This window comes from Zingiber officinale, chromosome 3B, assembly GCF_018446385.1.
Source record: "Zingiber officinale cultivar Zhangliang chromosome 3B, Zo_v1.1, whole genome shotgun sequence".
In the NCBI taxonomy this organism is placed as follows: domain Eukaryota; kingdom Viridiplantae; phylum Streptophyta; class Magnoliopsida; order Zingiberales; family Zingiberaceae; genus Zingiber; species Zingiber officinale.
In genome coordinates, this window is record NC_055991.1 from 43344524 (window position 1) to 43351842 (window position 7319).

Consider the following 7319-nt stretch of genomic DNA (forward strand, 5'->3'; position numbering starts at 1 on the left):
GTTGGTTGATCAGTAGAGGATTGTCATACTCTATTCTTAGAGGTTTGAACCTTTAGGTTGTTTGTGCTTAGTTATGTATCTAGAGCACATTTGAGTACATGCTTTGTACTGACGTGGAAAGGACGGATTCAGCCGTATATCATTGTCGGCTTGGATAGGTTATAGAGGATCGATGTATCCTATTCCATGAAGACTTTGACCATGGACTGTATATACCTGGTGGGATAACTTAGAGGGTGCATTGGGATATGTGACCCCGCTGGTGTAAGGAAGTGTAGAGCTAATTGCTTAACATTTATGGGATACAATCGTTACTAGTGTATACTGGGAGAGTACATTTGGATTTATGATGATAAAATTTTTCCTATTGGATATAGTCTTGGTAGTGTATGACATTGACTGGCAATGTTATACCACGGTGTGTATATCGTTCTTGTCCGATATTAGTTCCTTTGAACCTATAGCAGGGTTGTTACTGGATGATTAGGCTGCTTTATTTTGGGTTGCCTTTGATTGATGTATTCATGCTTGATACATATGCATGAATTTTGTTTAGATATACCGGTAACCCATGAGTGTTGGTAGCATAAGGTTGGTCTCTTTGGTTGAGCTGGTATGCTGATTTTGCATGTATATCATGATTGTTTTGGGTTGTAGGAGTCCTGTGGTAGACTGTCCATTTGCAAGTAGTATATGTATCCATGTTCTGATATGGTTTGAAGGTTCCTTGTGGATCATAGATATGTAGTTGGGTGTATGTATCCGGAGGTATTATTGAAGATATCTTGTTGATTAAATCCGAGATGTAGTATAAGTACATCGGTGGTGTTTTGGATGGAGGCATTTTGTCGATTTAATCTGAGTTGTGATATGTACATATGTGTTTGGTGTGGTATATGAGGTATCTTTTGATTATGTTTGATATGTGAGTGCACCTGGGTTTAGTATGTTTTATTGGAAGCATATGTCGGTTATATGATATGTTATGTGAGTGCTGTTTGAGGTGTATTATTGATTTTACCGATGTTGATTTTGTACACGTGTTCGGTATGTATTGTTGGATGTATCATACTGAATATACCTGAGATGTGAGTATGTTTGGTGTATAATAATTGGAGGATTTTGTTGATCATACATATGTTGTGTGAGCATGTGTGCTAGGTGTATACATTGGTAGCAGTATGATGATTTTACTTATGCTGAATGCAGGATGTGGAGTGACTGCATTATGTCATTTGTTGGATTAACCCATCAATTAATTTTCCTATCAGTGGATGACCCACTAGGATGCTGATAGAGTTGATGATGGATTTGATTAGTTTACTAGGTTGTTATAGCCTAGGTTAACCACAGTGGGTTGTGGTAGAGAGATCTTGTACAGTCTCTAGCTGGATAGTTAGGTGCCTTGGGGTACTTGGATATTGTTTTGTGGTGGAGCGTTGCTCCCACATATCACGGATTGCTGGTAGCGGAGCATTGCTCCTATATTTATTGCAGATACATATTTCAGATTATTTGTGGTGGAGCGTTGCTCCCACATGTTGAGGATTTCTTGTGATGGAGCGTTGCTCTCACTCTGGAGGATTTATTCTTTGGTGATATATGTTATTGATGATCAGATTTTTTCGATTTATTATTGGAGATCCTATGGATAGGAATGTCTGTGATACGTACATTATGTGTCTCAGTTTTTGCCATAGAGGCTTACAGTGCCTTAGATGTTTTCAGGGACTCGATGATCCTGGTATGTCGAGGATGTTTGGATGGGTTTCCATTATCTTTGTGGACGATGTTGTGATCTATTACGGATCCGAGGTGAGTCACGTACACTACCTTTGCATAGATCTAGAGATGTTTCGATGAGAACGTCTATATGTGATTATCAGTAGTGCTGATTTAGTTGTCTCCTACGAGATGTTTGAGACACACGGTCACCAGTAGTAGTATACCGTGGTTCCACAGGAGATAGTGGTTGTTACCGTTGGGATTAGACAGAATCTGTACAGGAAGCTCGCAACTTCCTCTGTTTGGTTCGATATTTCCGGAGATACGTTGAGGGTTTCTCACAGATTGCTATGTTACTTACACGCTTGACCATGAAGGGCGTGAAGTTTACTTGGATTGAGGATTGCAAGACCAGTTTCTAGGAGCTGAAGCGGAGATTAGTGTCGGCTCTGGTTTTGGTTTTACCCTTCGAAGAGGACAGATTTGTCCTCTACACCGACACGTTTTTACAGGATATGGGTGTTGTTCTGATGCAGCACGGTAGAGTATTCTCATATGTTTCTCGATAGTTGAAGGAGCATGAGAAGAAATAACCAGTTCATGATCTGGTGTTGGCCGCTATTATTTTTGCTATGAAGATTTAGCGGCATTACCTGTATGATATTACATTGAGGTTCTCACTGACCATCCGAATCTCAAATATATGTTTACTCGGAAGGAACTTAATCTTCGATAGAGGAGATGGTTGGAGTTCCTGAAAGATTATGATTTGTACCATTAGCTATCACTGGGGAAAAGCTAATGTGGTTGCCGATTCACTTAGCCAGAAGTCCATAGGGACTTTAGCTTGCCACCGAGTTGTGGTCACAGACTTGATTCAGGGTTTCTCTGAGTTAGACCTTGAGGAGCAGGGACAGACAGAGCAGGGTATTCTTGTTACCATAGTTGCTCAGTTGTCGATCAGGACGAGAATCCCTGAGGCCCAGTTGTTGGGACCTCATAGAGGTCAGCGTGAGGCAGAGTTGGTCCATATTATCAGACAGAGGATGTCAGAGGCATAAGACTGCCAGAAGTGTTATGCTGACCGGAGACAGAGACCTTTAGAGTTCTCCATTTGCGACTAGGTATTTCTGCGAGTTTCACCCATGAAAGGGGTGAAGAGATTGACCTCAGAGGTAAGCTAGCTCCGCGATACATTGGACTTTCCAGATCTCGGAAAGGATTGGAGCAGTAGCTTATCGGTTGGCACTATTACCGTTCTTGGCAGGCGTTAACGCCGTATTCCACGTATCTACGCTGAAGAGATACGTACCTGATCTGATACATGTGTTGATAGATAATCTCAGTTTTCCAGTTCAGCCTGACATTACTTATGAGGAGGTTCCGGTACGGATTCTCGACCGGAAAGAGCGTCAGTTGCGGAATAAGACTATCCGGCTGGTTAAAGTCGGATGGCAGTATCATTCGGACGAGGAGGCTACTTGGGAGCTCGAGGATACTATCCGAGCTCGATATCCCCATCTTTTTACGTGAGGTATGTGATTCAGTTTACCGTTCAGCATTTATACTTTCTATATCTGTTGTTAGTACTTGCTGATGGTAGATAAGGAAATTTGGGGACCAAATTTTTATTAGTGGGGGAGAATGTAAAATACCGGAAAATAGGCGAATATTAATAAGGGAATTTTCCGAAATTTTTGGAATTTTCGTTAATTTTTCGGAGCTCGTACGGACGAGTTGACGGGGATAAAACGGGGCCCGGAAAAGCCTGTTTAGACTACCCTGTTTTAATGAGGAAAAGTTTTATTTTTTTTCCTTTATCTTTTCTTTTCTCTTATTTTTTTTCCCGTGCTCGACACCTTCTCCGCCCGTTCCTTTTCTCCTTCTTCCTCGCGCCGGTTTCCTCTCCCAAACCCGATCTTCTCCTCATCTCTCTCGCGTGCGCACACTCTCCCCTCTGCCGCCGGCGACGAGAGCCGCCTCTCCTCTACTCTGCACAGTGTCGACGCCGGACGGAAGTGCTGCCGGTCTTCCGTGCGTGCCCTAACTTCCTTCCCTGATCCCAAGCGGTTTTTCCTTCTACTCCTCTGTCGCCGGTGACTAGGGCCACAGTCGACTCCCTGTTGCCCTGGCCGCGGAGAGATCGAGCACAGGACTACGGCCGATCAAGCCCCCAGCCCGATTCTCTCCTCTTTGCTCCAAGCCGTGCCCTAGTTAGGGTACACAGCCGTCGGTGGCCACAGATTTCACTTCCTCCCTTCTCTGTGCCGTGCCCTAGGTCATAGCCAACAAGGTGAGGTTCTTGTTCCATTGGTGTGTCATTGGATTGATTGATCTGCTATTGATCCGTTTTGATTGCAGCAGTGAGGTTGTGTGCTGTGAGGCTTGCTTGTTCTTGGTTCCGGCAGCCTTCTTTCCAACAGCTACTTGTTGGTTGCGGATCTAGAGCAGTGTGTGAATTGAGGTACGTATAGAGTGATTGATTAGTGTAATTTGATACTTGAGTATGCTGTAGATGAGTTTAGTTTGGAACATGTAGTAAGACATGTTTTTTTAGTTTAAAGGTTGTAGTTGAATGTTGATTGTGATTAGAATGTCATTAATTGAAACATGTTGATACAAGATTAGTGTAATGTTGTATGCATGGATTATTAGTTATTGATTAGGGTTTTGCCCTAATTCAATTTTAGAGATTTGTTTATTTAGCTATTCAGTAGGATTTAGCTAAATAAAATATATATATTTGTTTGTTTAACACAGGATCTTGACGCGAGACGAGTATCTCGGAGTCAGATTTGGATCACTTTATTGGAGGCGGGTACTTTGACTTATGTCTTTTGATATGCATGATAATATGTTTAACATATAACAGTAATTGTGTTACCTGTTTATTTCGGTTGGTCACTACATGATTAGTACATGTTGTTTGTTTATTTATGTTGCATTATCTACCTGATCACATATGCCTTAGGTAGTGACCTAACCACATGCTCTGTTATATTCTGGACCTAGGGTTTATTTGATACCCTCTTCGATTTGTGTACCTTCTATTTGATACGTCTTCTTGTGGTACACACTTTGTATCTATTTATATGGATCATGCCATGTTATTCATGAGATTGCCATGTTCAGTATCATGCATCATGATTGCATGCTGTGCGATTGTCGGCTCTACTTTGGTTGAGCTCATCGCCAGTTACATGTACTGCACACATCACCCATGGATTTGTATATCTGGCTGGTGTGTGGCGGTTCTGCTGTTTGGCTCCGTTGGTCAGGTGACTCAGCGTGGTAGCCGGCAGTCAGTTCCGCTCTGTTTGGCTCCGTTGGCATTTAGGGTCGCAGCGTGCCGGCAGATGGTGGACTTTGTTTGGCTCCGTTGGTCGGACTCTGGGTAGTGTGGCAGAGATCCCTCCTCGATCGTCTCGGGAGATGAGAGCATTGAGCTCCCCATTTATGATTTGGGGTCACAGGACAGGAGTCAGCATTCCGTTTACTCTGTCATTGCACAGGAGCATTGATTAGTGTATGGTGATATATGCATTTATTGCATTTTATTTGCTTGTGATTGCTGCACTTATATGCTCATTTGTTTGGATGCATTGATTGACATGCATACAGGATTATGACTCTTCGATCTGACGACCTGTTACCTTTATACTTTGATCCGGTCGATACAGTTATCTTCGATTTCATTTCAGTTGCATTTATCCTCCTCATATTCGGAGACTGTACGCATGATTAGTGTTGTCTGTTATTTGTTTTATTATGCATATCAGTTGTACCTCCATTGTTGATATTTTCAGGTTGAGGTGTCCGGAGCAGTTCCATCATTGGCCCCCCATATGCACGTAGAGCTAGTTCTCTACTAGGTTGTTATTTGCTTTATTTTGGTTTTCTTCCATCGGACTATGTTTTAGTTTTGTTTTGGATTTTATTTATGGATATTGTACGGATTGTTACCGTTTGATGGTCTTTGGATGGTTTGGTTTTTATTCTACTATATGCCTGCCTGGACGGCAGAAGAGGTGAGTTCGTTGGATTTGAGCTTTACGAGTGTAGTGGAGTAGGGTGGATTTCGAGTCAGAGTCCTACTATGATTGATTACTATTATTAACTGCGTGGTTGTGACAGCCAGAGGCTGAATATCTTTATAAACTGCGTGGTGTTTGTTTTTATTTTTGTTATCATTCCAGCCGCCTGTGGCTGAAGTATATGTGATATGTAGAAAGTTTCATATTGTCCGCCGTACAGGGGAGATGCTGTTGAAATTTCTTCGGACAGAGACTCCTCTGGGGCGTGACATTAACAGCAAACTAAACAAATTAACACTTACTCACTAACCTTAGCTATTCATTCATGAATTTAAACTAAGCTAACACTTATGAAGCAAACTAATCAGCTTAACACTAATTCAAATTAAGCAAATAAAGAAATGCTACTACCATTGAGCAATCTCAACAAAGTCTCAAACAGAATCCGTACAAAACTGAATATGTTGAAACTAAGAAGGAAATTATAAAAATTAAAATATCCACTCAATCTCAATCAAGTTCTCAACACCACCCTTCTTGCCATCACACAAGAGGTTGGAGGTGAAAGCCTCAGCTCCATAAATCAATGAAGAAGAGATGAATGCGTGTTGATCTGAAATCCAAACTGATTTTACAATCTCAATTGGAGAAACCCTCTCCTATGCAAACTGCGAAAACATATTTGAACCTGGAAATGTAGGGACCGCTAGAATTGCAATTTTGAACCAAACGAGGCAAGGATGAGGGAAGGACAAATGTCAAGAATCACCACAGAATCCCTCCAATGACCGCTAATGAAGAATGGAAGTTGAATTCTCTCTCTCTCTCTCTCTCTACCAGTTCCAGCAACACAAGCGATGGAAGTTCAGATTCAATGAACTCACCATAGAAACCCTCTCGACGAGATTCCAGCTAACCAGAGACTACCCAGCAGATGTATTAAGCTTCAACTCCAATCTCGTCGCTTGAGAAGTCGATCAGGATAATGAACAGGGGCTGTGAATGAAGAAACGTGATGGAGAAAATTGCCACGATGAACAGTAAGTGCAGCTACTGTTCATCCGTGAATCTCTGCATTTTATACCTTTGTCCAACTGAACTGAAATTAGAGTTAATCTTGGTCTAGTGTAGGGAGAATTTTAGGGATTGGTGTGAGGATTGGACTTAGGTCAATATCAATGGGTTGGCTTAATGAAATGGGTTGGAGTCGAATGAATACGACCATCTCCACTTGGTTGAATTCCTCTTGAATTGGTTTGGCTCACTACAAGAAAATTAGTCTATTATGACACACATAAATGTCCTTATAATATATTTATGGTGACACTAATGTTTTAGTGATATCTACAAAAAAAATGCCTTAAAAAGTAATGTCATCTTAGACTCTTCTTAATTTCCTGACATTTTATAATGTCATTATATAATATCAATGCTAACATCAAAAGTGTCACAATCTAAAGATATAATGACACTCTATAATGTCAAGAAATTTTTTTTAAGGACATTTATATATATCGTGTTATCATCATAACAATGGCAAAGCTAAATGTCACCAAAACT

General features: G+C 41.3%; 1 long non-coding RNA gene across 1 annotated transcript; it reads left to right on the forward strand.

The window, feature by feature from the left end:
- The first annotated feature begins 3584 nt into the window (after positions 1–3584).
- Positions 3585–4540, forward strand: LOC121968245. The gene is made up of 3 exons (XR_006108018.1): positions 3585–4018; positions 4090–4189; positions 4486–4540. It is a non-coding gene; the product is annotated as an uncharacterized LOC121968245 (long non-coding RNA).
- Positions 4541–7319: the final 2779 nt, after the last annotated feature.